The sequence below is a fragment of the Pteropus vampyrus genome, unplaced genomic scaffold, assembly GCF_000151845.1.
Source record: "Pteropus vampyrus isolate Shadow unplaced genomic scaffold, Pvam_2.0 Scaffold212, whole genome shotgun sequence".
Taxonomy (NCBI): domain Eukaryota; kingdom Metazoa; phylum Chordata; class Mammalia; order Chiroptera; family Pteropodidae; genus Pteropus; species Pteropus vampyrus.
The window spans coordinates 887,071-903,565 of NW_011888993.1; the positions used below are offsets into that span (position 1 = coordinate 887,071).

The window sequence follows — 16,495 nt, forward strand, 5'->3', positions numbered from 1 at the left end:
AGTCAAAACGCTGGAATTTGTGCCAGCTGTACTGTAGCCTGGGCAGGTGAATGCGGCAAGGACAGGTCCCCAGAGGTCCCAGGAGCAAGTACAGGAAGCACAGACTCAAGCTTTGGGAGTCAAAGGCGACAAAGGCGGACCCGCCTCTGACTTTGATTGCACGATGCCCGGAACTCCGCTACCTAATTGGACGCAATGCCTCTCACTCACTGAATGTCAAGAGGTCAGGACCTTCCACAGTCTTTGATTAAGCCGTTTCCCGGCTCCGCCCTCTGCCCCGTACTGCGCTTCTGACCCGCCTCTCTGTTTGTTTGCTCGATGAAGAGCCACAGTCCTTTGAGACTGACGTGACGGCCCAAGGGGACCAGATCAGACGACGGAGGCCGCCGAGGGTGCTGATTCATGTCCGAACGTAGCCCGCTTCCCTCAGACCATCCCCGCGGGGTTTGCAGTGCGCAGTCCCCTCGGACCAGCGTCCAGCTCTCAGGCGGGACAGCGGTCAGCTCATGGAACAGCCTCTCCCCCCCACACCGCACCCCTCGGGACCGGCTCTCACACTCTCGCGAGCCTTCCACGAGGTGCCCGGAGTGGTCAGCCAGAAGCTTCAGTGGCGTGAAGGTGGCTTAGTTAGTTGCCAGTTTACCTTGTTGCAGGTACAATCTACGGCAGTACAGGCTCATACACGCCAGGAGACAAGTTAAAAGAAACAATGCAGGTGTCAGTAACAGTATACCCCCATCCCCACCCCGCCCCTGGCCCAATCCACTGTTTTAACAAGTCATTCAGGCTTGGGGTTGGGTCACTTAGGTATTTACTTGAATTTTTCTGTGAGCGAACAAGGAAGAATATGGGCAGAATTCTCTCGTATAAAACACAGTTCGGATTGGACGATGGCACAGGGTGAAAAACCCATTCTATCTTGTGGGACCGCTTTGCTCATTAAGGCCGCTTCAATATTCAGTACGGACAGATGGGCCACTCACATTAAGAGAATGCTGTATGAATTTAGCGTATGCTTTTGTTTGCAAAATTAAATTCTCTATTCCAATTGCAGGGCCAGTAAAATTAATTAAATGATCATTCCATTGAAATGCAGAACGAATCCATCTAGGACAGGAAGTTTTGCAGCTGCAGTGGGAGCCTGATTCTTTCTTCTGCCAACACTACCCCCGAGTGTAAAGACCTATCCAGCCAGGATGCAGCCGTTGTAGTAAGTTCATGTCACCTAGTCACCGTGTCCCATATTGAGACACCCAATAAATACCTGGGCGACCCAGCCAATCAGAGCCAAACTGGTCACTGTCCTTTCAAGTCAAAGTGTGAACACATAGTTCTGAAGAGAGCCATCCCATAAGTTGGGTACAGTAAGGATGAAATTGCTTTGCGTGATTTATTCGTTCCCAGCAGAGGGGGGCTCTGGTGATTCACTGCCCATAATTTAGGCTTAGCCACATGAATCCATCCCCTATTTTAGTGTTTTCACCCATGTTTGTCATCACGGAGGGTTTCTGCCCCTTGTTAGCAATTTGTAATGCGTCGTGTGTTGTCTGCTTTACAGAAAATGAACACCCTTACCCAGTGTTATGAAAGGTAGTAGCTACAGGCCAAGTGCTAGGGTCCAAATTAGTAATTTCAGAGAGACAGAGAGTGCTGGACATGTCCCACTGGCGCTCTATACATTGTTTAGGGTAAACGCAATCCCTTCCCTGAGGATGCCAGACACACCTTGGCAGTCCCCACTAACTAGAGAGAAGCAACTGCCCACGGAGCTGTCAGTGGGGCTGATGTTTGTGCCAAGCACACGACAGAGCCCATTGTAAAAAGACACTTCCATCCAGTGCTCAGACTGTAACCAGATGCCATGGGAACAGCAGGAAGCTAAGTAAGGCCGGAAAGATGAGTATTTAGACTTGCACAGGGAGATGTCCTTCTCTGAAGATACACTTGCAGCCGGATCCTTCAATGTTGAGGTGGCTGCACCCCTGGAATTCTGACCATCTTGGGGCACATACCTGCCTGACCGGGCTGTCGAGCAGAGCACAAGCCGCAGCTGCCGCCCAGGAAGCCCAGTGCAGTGGAGTGTGTGTTCGTATGGTGGCCCCAAATCTGAGGGTAGTGGCTTTTTCACTCGGACCTCCCAAACACCACGCAGTGAGGCCACTGCTGAATTCTAACCTGAGTCCCAATGACAGGGATTCTGGGAAATGGAGGCCACGTGGCACTTACACTGAGTAACCACATCTACGTGTTGATTTCATTGACCTTTGACCGTAGCACAGAAACATGCAGCACTTTGAGCAGATGAGAGACAAAAACACAGTACACATCTGAGTCCAGAGAATAGTAAACCAAAACTGTAAAATAACTATTTTAGATAACATTGGAGGTTGACACTGGAAATGACTGTGAAATATAATCGAGTACATGTATGTGTATATACTAGGTTCAGTAGCGTCTCCCCAAATTTTGCATCTACCTGGGGCCCCAGAATCTGACCTCATTTGGAAATAGACTTTGCAGATGCAGTCAAGACGAGGTCCTACTAGACTGGAATCGGCCCCAATCCAGTGATGGGGATCTTTATAAAAAGGGAGACATTTGGACCCAGAGACCTGCACGGAAGACAGACATGGGCACCGTGTGAAGGCAGAGGCAGAAGCTACTGTGACCTTTCCAAAAGCCGAGAAATACAATCAATTGTTGGCACCCTCCAGGTGCTGGGAGAGAGGCCTGGGTCAGAGTCTCCCTCAGCCTCCAGGTGGAACTGTTACCAGTGGAGCGATTGGATTTCTGGTAACTCACACACCTCTAGATCCTTTTCACTGCCGAAGAAATGAATTTCAACTCAGTGAATATGAGAAATATTTGTTTATTAAAAGCATATTATGAGGTAGAAGACAGGTCAAGCCTAAAACCAGCTAGCCACATGGAAATGAGGTTACATTCTCCTAAGGAGGCGGTACAGGTTACAGTCTGGGAAGATGGAGAGCTGTAACCCCGGGGGAGAGGTCTGCATTATATTTGGGGACCGTGATAAGGTGGTCCTATAGCCATTCCTAGGTGATTGGTAGGTGAGGCTGACTTGATCGATGCATGGCTGCTATATAACTGCCTAGTGTGCATGTGCTTACCCAGAATTCAGTCTGTTATAATTAGATTCATGAACTTCCAGGCATAGTCATGAGATTATGATGGTATAATGAGGCTGAAGGTAGAATCAGTACTTTCTTTTTTACTTTATTATTATGGTGACATTGTTTAATCCTGTAAGTTTCAGGTGTACAATTTAACGGTAAGGCATTGTGTGTTCACCGCTTTTTAGGGGAAGTACTTTCGGCGCATGCGTTTGTAGCTGGTTTAGGCCAGCAGCTTTTATGGCCTTTGAGCTTTAGGATTTGGGGTGATTTATAACCCTAAAAGGGAGATATTTCTGAAAGGTCCATAAGGAAGGTCTTCAAGGGAAGTTTCTATGGTTACAGAGTGGGACTCCTATTCCTTTGTTCCGCTGTCACTCTTGTCTGACTAGCTACCTAACAGAATCATCCCATGTAAGAGAGGAGGCATCTGAAAAATGCAAAGGAAAGGGCTTGCAGAAATAACCGACTCGGTTGGCTGTAGACTAACCACACCCTATAGATTTTTAAATGGCCTTCTGGAAATCTTGCCACACCTAACCATCTGTAAATAGATAGGACTGGTGGTCCAGCAATTCCTTCCCTCTGCCAGCCTCCACCGGAAACTCCCCCTCCCATCTTGAGTCAGGAAATGCACATAGACCCTCAGACAAAGGAATCACGTGCTCTTTGCATGGACACTGCCAGGGAATGTGGGTATATAAGCTGTAAGAAACCTTTTGTGCATTCCTCCAGCCTAATAAACTCTCTTTCCTCTAACAAAGTTGTCTGAGCATCCAAATTTCCTCCGTTGGGTGTCGCTTCCTGCAACACATATGGACCCCATGATTTCAGACGTCCAGCCTCCTGACCTATGAGAGAGCATATATTGTTTCAGCCACCCAGTCTGTGGCACTTTGTCACAGCAGCCTGAGCAAACTAATGCACTTCCCAAGGAAGGAGGGACCCTTGGATACTTGAAGGTTGGCCAGAGGGCAGTGTCCCTGGAGCAGAGTGAGCGGGGAGCAAGGACAGCAGAGGCAAGAGGACAGTGATGGCATGGGTGGACACCTGGAGTCGTGATGTGCTGGCCTGCCTGATGGACTTGATGCAGGACAGGGCAAATTTCCCCAAGGGAGAGACCAAGCCCTGTACCAAGAGAAGAGGGTCCTTTGGCGGAGAGTGTAGAAAGAATTCAACACACACTCTTCAAAGTTAAAGTCAAAAGTTTATTAGAAAAATATGGTCTCCTCTCACAAGCAGAGAGCAAGTGGGACCAAGAGAGACTTGGAAAGACAGTGAGTAGGGGGCTGAGTATTCAGGAAATTCAGCTTTGTCTCATTCTTTAGAACCTGTGAGTTATAGTTTAAAAACTTTGTCAACCCATTTCCTTTGGGAAAGGTTGTGGAGCAACTAATCCTCCCCTGCGCACCCCTCTCCCCACATTTGCCCCTGCTCACCAACCCCAGAATCTGCCCAGACCCACTCTCTGGGTTTAACTTCATCATTGGTCATTGGTAACTGAACTAAGCTTGGCCCACACTTTCCTCCCTGAAGGTCAGAAGCTAAAAACAAAAACCCCAACCCTATAAGCACATGTTGACTCCACAGGCACCATCCTCAGATGCTTTCCAAGTCACCATTAACATGACAAAGTATACTTTCTGTATGGTCACTATAGGAAATCCCACGGGTTTGGGAGCTGTGAAACAGAGCTGCTAACCCCAAATATATCTGAGGACTCCATTTTGGTTATCTGAATGATGAAATATGTATATTTCTTATAAATCACAATATCACACTTCACCCTTGGTTTTTTAAAATTTTGTTTATTTAATTAATTTCCAGTATACGGTACATTGGTTAGACATCTATATAGTTCATAAAACAATCCCCCACTTGCTCCCTCCCTCCCCTGGCCCTCCACCTAGCCAACATATCAATGCTAACTGCATTCCCTATGATGTGCTCCCCATCCCCATGACCATCTATCAACTACTAATTTGTACTTCTTTAACCCTTCACCCCATTCTCCCATCCTCTCAACCTCCCTCCTCTCTGTCCATCACCAAATTGTCCACTATATTTGTGAGTCTGTTTTTTATTAGTTCTTTTTGTTCCTTATATTCTGCATGTAAGTGAAATCATATGGTATTTATCTTTCTCTGTCTGACTTATTTCACTCAGCATAATAACCTCTAGGTCCATCCATGGTAGGATTTCTTTTAATGGCCGAGTAATATTCCATTGCATATATGAACCATAATTTCTTTCTCCAAATGTCTGTTGATGAGCATTTGGGTTGCTTCCATATTTTGGCTATTGTAAAGTGTGCTGCCATGATTACTGGTGTGCATAGATCTTTACAAGTAATTGTTTTGGTATTCTTTGGCTAAATACCCAGAAGTGCAATTGCTGGGTCAAAAAGTATATCCATTTTTAATTTTTTGAGAAACCTCCATGCTCTTTTATACAGCAGCTGTACATATTTGCAATCCCACCAACACTGTATGAAGGTTCCCTTTTCTCAGCATCCTCACCGACACTTATTGTTTCTGATTTATTGATGATAGCCATTCTGACAGGTGTGAGGTGATATCTCATTGTGGTTTTAATTTGCATTTCTCTGATGATTAGCGATCTTCAGCATCTTTTCATATGTCTATTAGCCATCTGTATGTCTTCTTTAGAGAAATATCTGTTCAGGTCTTCTGCTCACTTTTAAATTGGATTGTTTGCTTCTTCGTTGAGTTGTATGAGTTCTTTATATGTTTTGGATATTAACCCCTTATCAAATGTATCATTACCGAATATGTTCTACCAATCAATAGGTTGTCTTTTTGTTTTGTTGATGGTTTCCTTTGCTGTACAAAAACTTTTCAGTTTCATGTAGTCGCATTTATTTTTTTGTTTGTTTCTCTTGCCCAAGGAGATACATCTGAAAAGAAATTATTGTTAGTAATATCAGAGAGTTTATTTCTAGAAATAACTTCTAGAAGTTTTATGGTTTCAAGTCTTACATTTAAGTTTTAAATCCATTTTGAGTCTATTCTTGTATATGGTGTAAGAAGGCACCCCTGGTTTTTAAACATTGACTCCTGACAGCAAAACCATCATAAAGTCAAAAGATAGTGACACATTTTCAGAATCTCATTCTGTCATTAATAGCTATCCACTTTTTATGATATCACGTGAAAATGTCTCCCAGGGTGAGGATGCTCAGACTTGTAGGCCTCTACTTGGTCTTCTCAGGATCAAAATGCAGGCAAGGTCTCTTCAACACAAGGGAAATAACGGGATTTAGATTTCAGAAGTGAGAATGGGCACTACAGGTAGTAGAGGAAGAGCGGGACACACGAGTCAGCCACATTCTTGCTGGACAACTCAGAAACAAGGGGACAGGGGGCCTGGCTAACAGACGTCTGCCTGGAGTGCCCTACTTACTAGATGTGGTGAAGTCAGTGAGGGGACATCTTAGGCGTCCATTCTTGGAGCAGGCCTTTCCAGCCGAATCTCTCCAGCAGAAAGGAGGAGGTCCCAATGTTCTTCCTGAGTCTCATTTCTGAATACGCAGCTTAAAATCAAAATCCCAAAAGGTAGCTTCCAGGTGGCAAAACTTTAGCTACCTTCAGTCCGACCTTTGAAACTTTAAACAACACTATCACAGTTCAGAAGGTAAGTTGATACATGTCTCCATAATCTATCAATCCCACCATTCAGTCCTGAGATTGAGTCCATTCAATTAAACTGCTGGGTCTCATCACAGGAGGCGGTGGTGCAACGGGTTCCTAAAATGAGGCCTATATTGTTAGGCAAGCAACCTGGCACTTAGTAACAGGTATGTATGTCTCTGAACACTAAACAACAACAAAGTTTAAGAATCAGAGCAAACCAGTTTCTGAGTCTGTCAGGCTGTCAGTGGAGATTTCTCAGTGAAAGCTCAAAGCTTCGCTTTTGCTGGAATGAAGGTCGGTGGTGACTATCTGGTAGTTTCTCTTGCTGTGCAGTTTAAATGTCTCTGATGACGTCGTCAGGTGTTCTGGTCAACTCTGGGTGGACTACGCAACATCTGTCACGGAGGTCGTTCAAGCATGAGCCTCTGTGGCAATTTCTGATGTTTATAACATGTCATCTGAAAGCAGTTTGCAATTGCAAGGCTTAGAAAAAGTTTACATTCTCAATAATTCCAAGTCTAAGAATGGCAGAAAAAGGAATTATTAGTTTGGAGGGTTGTAGCCGAATGTTTAAGAATCTAGAAAAATTCATGATCCAGTCCAGTATACAGATGAAACCAAAATTTTAGACAACTAAACTAAAATCTAATATCCACAAGTGTGTATTATAGTTTCTACAGAAGCATAACTTCCCTCTTTAAAATCACCCTCATTTTTATCGATGATAGCCAAAATAAGAGTAATTTACTGTATAAATATTGTTTCAATGAATTTGGTCTGATTTCTTATGTAAATACAATATAAATAGTAAGTGATTATACAGGCTCATATAAATCTGCTTTGCTGGAATTTTCATATTGAATCTCCTAACTGAACTTGAATTAGCCCCTCAATGTTCAGAAGCCAAATCAAATACATGCCATCAGACTTTGCCTGCAATGCCTATAGATTTGGTTGAATTCCTCAGGTTCCAAAGGTCCCTAAAATGTCTTGAGGTTCTTCCTTTGCCATCTACCGGAAATGCAACCTTTGATCCTAAAAAAAAAAAACCAAACTGGTTTCCCAAGGGACTTTTATTGGCATCCCAAGTAAATTGTAATTCTTTCAAGCTTTCTGGTCACATCCATGTCTGGACGCGGCTCTCCCAAACATGATATTCTAGCCAAAGCCTTGGTAATAAAACTAGTTTCCAATTGTGTCCTCCCATAAAGAGAAAAGAATCTTATTGAATTTAAGCAGACAATCATGTTGCCATGAAAATAGCAATACTTACTCACTAAGAGTTTCTAAATTATAGAGGTATCAGGTAGGGGGAAAATAAAAACGTTTCAATACTGCTTACAAAAGGTATGATTTACCAAATTCTTCTCAGAAAAAGAGACTTCCTTATATTTGGACAAAGATTTTTAAAAATCGATAATATAACAAAATATTATATATATATAAACATTCTCAGTTCATTCAGTCCTATACCATTTATTCTTATTTATCTGGATCATGTGCCAGTATTTCATGAATCCAATTGTTTCTAAGAATTCTCTAAATCTCCATCCAGTTTAAAAATATGATCTAAAAACTTATTCTCAGAAAATTATATTGTACAATAAGTCGGTCCTCTCCATGGATACTTTTGATGGTGAAATATATTTGCAAAAGCATCAGAATAAAACAATGGCTGTCTGTATATAACTTTTAAAAAACCTTTAAATCATGCAGTAATAAATCTCCTTATAATGCAATTGACAAAGGAACTTCCTTTTCTGTAACACATAATGTTTTAAGAAAACAGTTAGAATTGCCAATATATTATAACAAAACTGTAAATTCTTGGAGATGTTTATATCTCAAGAACAACCATTTCAATAATAGTATATGCATACAACACATCATTATTGTTGTATTTCACAAAGCTTCCCAATTAATTTTAGTATATCAAAGGGGCCTGACTACTTTGAAAATTCTTAATAGGAAGAGAGAGAACAAATCTTTGAGGTACTCCAGGGGAAGGGAGTAACCCCAAGCCATTTCCAGGTCAAGAAAAAGTTTTCTTTTAGAATATAAACCCTGGGAAAGTTGTCAAATATACTTGAACAAAAACATCATATAACATTATGAAACTATTATCTATCTAAAGTAACAAAAAATCATCTAAACGAAGACAGGTGTTTATTAGTAGTATAACTTTAGTTCTTAGGATTGAAATCATTGTTTTCTTAAATAATCAAGGACCTGATTAAGACACAGACTATTTCAATTAAAAAGAATCTTTGTTTCCTAGACAGAACTGATATCATAATATGTTATCTGGAGTCAAATACAAAGAGAAAAATATTTGCCTTCTTAACAGAGTAGAAAACAACCAAACCTTATTCTGTATCAGCTTACTTTTGACATTTAAATTTATTTTCTAACTTCATTCTAATTTTATTCAGCTTAACCACATGTAAAATTCCCTCTCCATCTCTCTTTAAAACCTTGTACTACTTCCCTAGTACCGTTTAGTTTCAGTCTTTTCGCTCATTCAGAAGTAACCATTAGGACAAACCACTTTCTTTACCTTATTTCAAAATGTATCTCTAGACCTTATACCTTCTATTACCAAAAACATAATTCCTTTCTATGTCAATTAAAATTTTAACTCTTAGGAACCTCAATTTCTACTGACAACTAAAAAGTAAGCCATTACCATTATTTAAATTGGCAAATTTATAAATACATTTTATATTTTCTTAAAACATAAAATCTTTAATGGGCAAATATATTCACAATTTCTTTTAAAAAATACATTTTTAATAAAATACAAGACATGTTCATTACCAGATTCAAATTTACCTTTCAGTTTCTCTGTACTAAGAAGCCAAAGCAGGTAAACTTAGACTTAACTAGTAAGTAATGTTTCAATACTTCATGTTACTGCAAAATATGTAGTCATTTAATAATTTTATCATTTATCTTAGTAACACTCTAACGTTTCAACTTAACAACAGATTTTGGAAAACTGTGTAAGCCTATATATCATTGATGTAATTCTTACTGAAAAGTATTATCTCTCATTATAAATATATTTAATTCATTACTTCTCAATACTGACATTTTAATATCAATTATAGTAAGCTATTTTTGTTTTGCTGACAAGTTTGTGACAGAGATAACACGATCTCAGTGTTGCAAAGCCAAGTAAAACAAAAATCCAATATTCAATGTTGATAACTCAAAATGACATGTTTATTTCATGTAGGAAGGGGGCAAGAAAACTAAAATGTAAAAATTAAGCTATATTCGAAGACTGCAATATGCTGATCAGCCCAGAGGCCAGACTACAGATAAACCTGCAGAACAAAGGAAGATTTCTGCTGAGATTGCTAACAACCCATTTCCCCACACTGTGAAGGGAAAACAAGAAAAGAATCTTCCAGTGGTGTCCTACAAAATAAAATAGTTTATTCTCTAAGGCTAAAACTATGAGGAACCTAGAGATCAAAGGCTGGGAGTTGCCAGCAGGTTTTTCATGCTACACACTCTTGTCTTTCTTCACTGTCAGCCCATATCGAAGGAAAGTGGGTAAAAAGTCTTTAAACTCTAACTCACGAGAACTCTAACTCTAGTTTACATGACATATAAACTAGATCCCCCAAGACTCCAGGCCTTTTTTCTTGTCTTGGCTTTTTGTCTTTGCTTTCCCATGTCTGTGCTTTTCCCCTTCTCTAAGAAACTTCCCTTCTGACTCTAACTTTGGTGTATGTTTGATTCTTCCTCACGCTCAGGAAAAAGGCCATTTTCTCTCTCAGGTCAAGGCTTGATTCCCCAACTTGGAAAGAGTTCCCTGTCCTGCATCACATTCAACCAAACCCTACTCGAACCAGTTTAACATCAAATATTTCCCAGTCACGTGAATTCTCATTCCGAGAATTTTTAAAAACACAATCGTTACAAGCTCTTGGCTTTCGATTAATTTTAACGATACCATCCAGAAGTAGAAAACCACCTCATATTGATGGCACACGTATATAGACATTGAGGACACTCTTAACATAGCCTCAGGGCCACTAGGCCGGTTACAAAGTGCACAGTCAAATGCAAAACGAATGAACACTAACAAACCGGCTGACGAATCAGGTATAAGTCCCACAGCCATCCCTGTCCCAGACAGGGACCCCTCAAACAGAGGCAGAACACAGGGGCCCAGCCTGTGGGAAAAGCTCACACGGAGGGAAGGGAGTTGCTGGATTTCCACCCCATGGGACAGACCCAACTTCCACATGGAGCCCAGCTGATCACAAAGATACAGAAGCACAAACAGATTGGGACAATCCCATTGTTCTCGCCTCAGACAGTGTCTGTGACATGCCGATGACACTGTCCCAGGGAGAGGACACCAGGCATCTGGGAAGGGATCCCACTGTGCCACGGACTCCCCAAACAGTGCAGCAAAGTCCAAGGATGTGTCCTTATTCCAGATGAGCCATGTGCCCAGGGCAGTCACCACCTATTGGATAATGACCCTCCCTAGTCCCTGATGCAATACAGCCCTGGCTGCTGTTCGGGACTCGCAGAGGGAATCCCAGCTGGAACTCGCCGCCACGAGCATTGCCTCTCCAGCAAGGATCCCAAATTGTTTTCCAGCCGGAGGCCATGCGCCTGTCATGGGACAAGCCAAATCAAAGGTCAGACTTGGGGATCAGGAAAGGTCATGGATCCAGAAAGTGCTGATCGAGCCAAGAAACCAATGGAACCTCGAATCTGTCTGACAAAGTGCGGACTTCAGGCTTCTTTTACCTCTGGAGGAGTTGAGAGGGGCTCTTTCTGCGACTCTCACCCCCAGCGGAGTTACTTCCTGATCATCCCAGCTGTGAGGGGCACCCAGCAGCGCTATCAGCCAAAGGCCCAATGACAGAGGGAGCAGGCTGCAACCAGAAGGAGTCAGAGAGACAAGGACATCACTGTTTCAAAAAACCAAAATGTTAGCAGCTTGTTTCTTGGTCTACTCTTAGGAGAAATGATAAATGGTCTGTCATTCCCTCTCTTGTAATCAGCGTAGAAAACAAAGATTCTGTGTTATATTAGGTCTTTTTTTATTCAAGAGGACTGTCCTTTCTATTAAAAGAGCGAAGGGTTTTTACAAATATAATTTTAAGTACATGGTAAATTTCATGAGATGCACTGTCAAGTAAAAGTGACAAGAAACTCTTTTTTGGGTATATTTGCATAAAGTTTCTTAAAATGTGTTATGTTCTGGTACCAGTCATAATTCTAAAATGGATGTTACAGAAATAAAAAAAATTCCATCTCAATTGCATTATAAGGACCTGTCATCAGACCTTTAACCACCATCATTTCTGATTTTCCTCATTTGCAGACAGTGTTTTTACTCTGAGGCTTAGAAAATATGTGTTCCTCCAGAAGTGTTCATCTTTGAGGAAATTTGTGAAGCAAGTTTTATATAACTGGACAGTTCCTTAAATATAATAAATGTAGTAGAGATGAAAGAAGACATGAAGGATATATATAGTTTAGATCAGCGACATGAACTAGAAATAAAGGGAATCCCTATTAACAATGAGGAACTTACAGAGGCAAATTTTATTTGTAACATTAGATGTCTGTCCTGCTGAATTTCCATGTATAAAAATAAGTGAAATGCTGAAGGGCAGCTCACTTTCTTTCCACTTATAAAGTTTTTCTCCAGTGCAATTGCTTACATTGATCATGAGATTTTAAAGGAGAAAAGACTCTTCCACAGTACTTGCATTCAGAATTGTATCATCAAATTATTTCGCAGAGATGTGGAAAACCTGAAGGCTTTCCCTCAATGCTGACATTCATAGGATTTCAGTGTGTATTCTCCCATGTGACTGAAGGTAGCCTCGCTGTGTGAACGCTTTCCCACAATGTTCATATTCATTGGGTTTCTTCCAAGTGTGTGTTTTCACATGTGACTGAAGGTGATGTCGTTGCCCAAAGGCTTTTCCACACCTTTCACATTCATATGGTTTCTTTCCAATATGTGCACTTGCACATTTATAGAGAACTGATTCATGATGAAAGGCTTTCCCACAGTGCTCATATTAGGTTTCGCTCCAGTATGTGCTTTGGCATGTGAATGGAGGGTGGAATTCTGCTTGAAGACTTTCCCACACTCCTTACATAGATACAGTTTCTCCCTAGTGGGCATTTCTGACTCTAACTTTGGTGACTCTAACATGCAACTTAAGGGAGGCTTGATGACTATAAGCTTACCCCCACTGCTCACATTTCTGGGGTTTATCTCCCAAGTGCATCCTCATATGACCTCGTAAAGAAGACAAAAAAGAAAAGCCTTTCCCACACTTCTCACATTTACAGAGATTCTCCCCAGTGTATTCTTACATTTGATTGAAGGGAGATTCGCTGTGTGAAGGCTTTCACACACTGCTCACATTTATAGGGTTTCTCCCTAGTGTGTATTCACATGTGTCTGAAGGTACCATTGTTGCCTAAAGGCTTTTCACACTGTTCATGTTCATAGGGTTTCTTTCTACTATGTGCTGTTGCATGTGTATGGAAGGTGGAACAATGCCTGAAGGATTTCCCATACTCCTAACATTCACACGGTTTCTCTCCAATGTGTATTTTTACATGTGACTTCACAGAGACTCAATGACTATAAGCTTTTTCACACTGCTCACATTTGTAGGGTTTATCTCCTGAGTGTGTTCTCACATACTTTTGTAAAGAGGGAGATAGATAAAAATCTTTCCAACACTCTTTACATTTATGGGGTCTAAACCCCTTGTGAGAGCTCACATATCCTCATAAAGAGGACAAATTAGAGAAACCTTCGCCACACTAATTACATACACAGAGTTTCTCTCCAGCATGTGTGTGTTTTTTTTTTTTTCATGTAACTTAAGAGACGCTCGACAACTGTAAGCTTTCCTACACTGGTGACATTTGTAGGGTTTATCTCCTGAGTGCATTCTCACATGTCTTCGTAAAGTGGAGAATAGACAAAAACCTTTCCCACACTCCTTACAATTATAGGGTCTCTCCCCTGTGAGTGTTCTCACATGAACCTCGTAAAGAGGACAAAGAAGAAAGGACTTTCCCACACTCCTTACATTTACAGAATCTCTCCCCAGTGTGTATTCTTGCATGTGCCTGAAGGGAGAATCACTGAATGAAGGCTTCCCCACACTGGTCACATTCATAGAGTTTCTTTCCAATATGTGAAATTGCATGTCTTCGAAAGGTGGACTGAGGCCTATTCCAAGTCCTAGAGCTGGGAGGAAGCTCCTGGTAAAACATGCATCCCCAGATAATTTTTTAATGTGAAAGGTTATGAAGTTTAAGAAGTTTTCACTTTGACCATTTCTACTGAGTGATAATCCTGAAAAGCTATTAATCGTATTATTCTATGGTCACCCTTATGAGGTTGCGAGGTTCTACATAAACAATTTTAACTTTAAAAGAAATGTTACTCTTTTCTTCCTTTATAAAATTCCCACTTGGCTCCCCACTTGCTCGGTTGTGCCCACTCCCTTGGCGTTATTCCCGTATTGCCCCTATTACTGTGTAGCTCCATTCACTCAGAGTTAAGTTCCAACCCGTAGAAACTCTCCAAACCATTCACGCTTTCAACAGCAGTCAGAAAATCACACTAAGTTCCACTAAAGCTCTGGACGATGCCAAGCCACCCTTCAAGAAACAACTTCATGCTTTCTGTTCACTAATCCTTCCCTTTTCCCTTCTGCCATGGTGTTACCCCATCCTGGCATGCAGTGACTCTCTAGCACCTCGATATAATGAACTATGTTTCTGAGCCTTCCTGTGCCCCCTCAGCCAATGCAAATGGCTGCTAACCCCTGAAGGCACAAAGGACAGGGGCAGGCTCATACTCCCAATAAGCACTCAGAAGACATCCCTCCAAAACTCCAGAGTCAGCTTCGGAGGAGTACAGGAGGCCCACGAACTGTATGTCCACAAGGAAAACCCTCTACGCACAGGGAAGCGTTAACTACACAAACAAAGCTTTGAGACCATGCATGAGTTTCTTGGTTCTGATATCAAAAGGCAAGACTCCTGTGGAAAACATCAAGGATGGACTCTTCTCCGCCACTGGTGGAATCCCACCGTGGGATTGTGACCCACACCTCCCGTGCTGTGACCGGTCCATGCAGCCATGGCGAGCCGCATGAGTGTTGGTGTCTCCATGAACAATGGTCTTATTTCTTGATGAATCAATGACGCTGGAAAGTCCATCTGACAATGATTGGAACTGCTCGGGTACAAGCTTCCTCTCTGCAAAGGTGGTACAGGTTACCATTACAGACTATATCCTCTCTCTATGTCCTCTTTCCAGTCCCTGAGATGTGCTTCCCTTACACAGCAGGGAACACGCTGTTGAGGTGGACACACTGTCTATAAACCCCTGGGTAACTTGTCATGATGCAGACTTCAGGTTGTTCTGTATAAAATGCAAAGTAAATGTTTTTTTAACAATAAAAAAAACCCCACCGCAACAGCGTGGTTCTGGCTCAGGTCCATAGAAAATACAACATCTGCACCATGCATAGCGCCAGAGAAACATCTCTGAAGGCCACCTGACAAAGAGAAACCGAGCTTTGTCCCCTGAGGGCAAAGCAACAGAACCGTAAGCCAGCTGATGAAAAGAGAATAGCAATACCCATTTTTTTACCAGTGAAACAATACAAGGGACCATCACTGGGCAGTAGCATTATCAGTCAATTCCCATCCACCAGGGGAACAAAAACCCTGTGGATATCAGCAAGGTTACCAGCAACGAGGAATAAGACAGAGATAGTTCTGTTCTGGTATCGGCTTTCCATTAAAAATAAACAACAACAACTCTAAAAGATGTTTGAAAACAAACAGTTAAAGACAGAATTTCCAGAATTTAGCAGAGTTTACTCAAGGCCCTTATGCCTAAAAACTAAAGCTGCGTCTCCTACCTCACTTCCACCATGTTGAAGAGCCCACCTCACCTAGAAGACCGCTTGTCCCAGCTATCCACAGACAACTAGGGAAGATGTACATTAGCTTCCTCTCCCACATTTCTGAACTGCAGGAGCATGACTCCTGGTGTCTGGCTGGCAACCACTGACATAGCAATAGTCAGGTTTCAGTATTATGATAAAAAAGTCATTTTTATTTTTAAAAGTGATAGTTAAGGGAAAACATACCAGGAAATAATTTCAAAAGGTATATTTATTTATTACTATTATCCCAGAATATGTGAAAATCTTCACATTTATGAGAATAAGTTCTTCCTTAGAATGGATTAACATATTCTCTCAATTAATGAAATATAAAACGTAGTATGTGTCGGTATTTAGCATTTTTGAAAAAACTGAATAATAATAGCTACCTAAGAAACAATGAAAAAAGTCCATTTAAAAAAGTGCATATTGTTTGAAACAATTTAAAAATGAAAGAAACACTTGGTAATCACATCTAAAAATTGAACATAATTAAACATACTGGGTTTATCCATTAGAGAGCATTCGGCTCTAAGAGAAAACTTCCACAAAGTGCCAAACATATTCACAAAGGCTTTTTTCAACAATGGAAGTATCTAGAAACAAGAAATAAAGGATCAGTGCAGCTTCTAAACAAAGTAATCTGGGAAGTAAGATTCCTACATTTTGCTCAGCACTAAATGTGTTGGGACGGAGGCAAGAAAATATCTGCCAACAGAGAAACAAGATGCTT

At 41.5% G+C, this 16,495-nt stretch overlaps 2 protein-coding genes across 10 annotated transcripts in view; both read right to left on the reverse strand.

The window, feature by feature from the left end:
- LOC105300468 (zinc finger protein 14-like) overlaps positions 1 to 16,495 on the reverse strand; it is a 72,311-nt gene that overhangs the window by 44,657 nt on the left and 11,159 nt on the right. The window contains exons 2-3 of one of the 8 annotated variants that reach the window (XR_002783383.1): positions 6,558 to 7,245; positions 5,532 to 6,051 (exon numbers count right to left, since the gene is read on the reverse strand). The exons of 4 other annotated variants lie outside the window; for them this stretch is intronic. The gene's annotated coding sequence lies outside the window, so the exon portion shown is untranslated. Of the gene's footprint in view, positions 1 to 5,531; positions 6,052 to 6,083; positions 7,306 to 11,576; positions 15,065 to 16,495 lie in introns of those variants that run through there. 3 more of the 8 variants (XR_002783381.1, XR_002783382.1, XR_002783384.1) reach the window with 3 other exon arrangements.
- LOC105300431 (zinc finger protein 709-like) overlaps positions 1 to 16,495 on the reverse strand; it is a 45,528-nt gene that overhangs the window by 18,353 nt on the left and 10,680 nt on the right. The gene's annotated exons all lie outside the window — the stretch shown is intronic.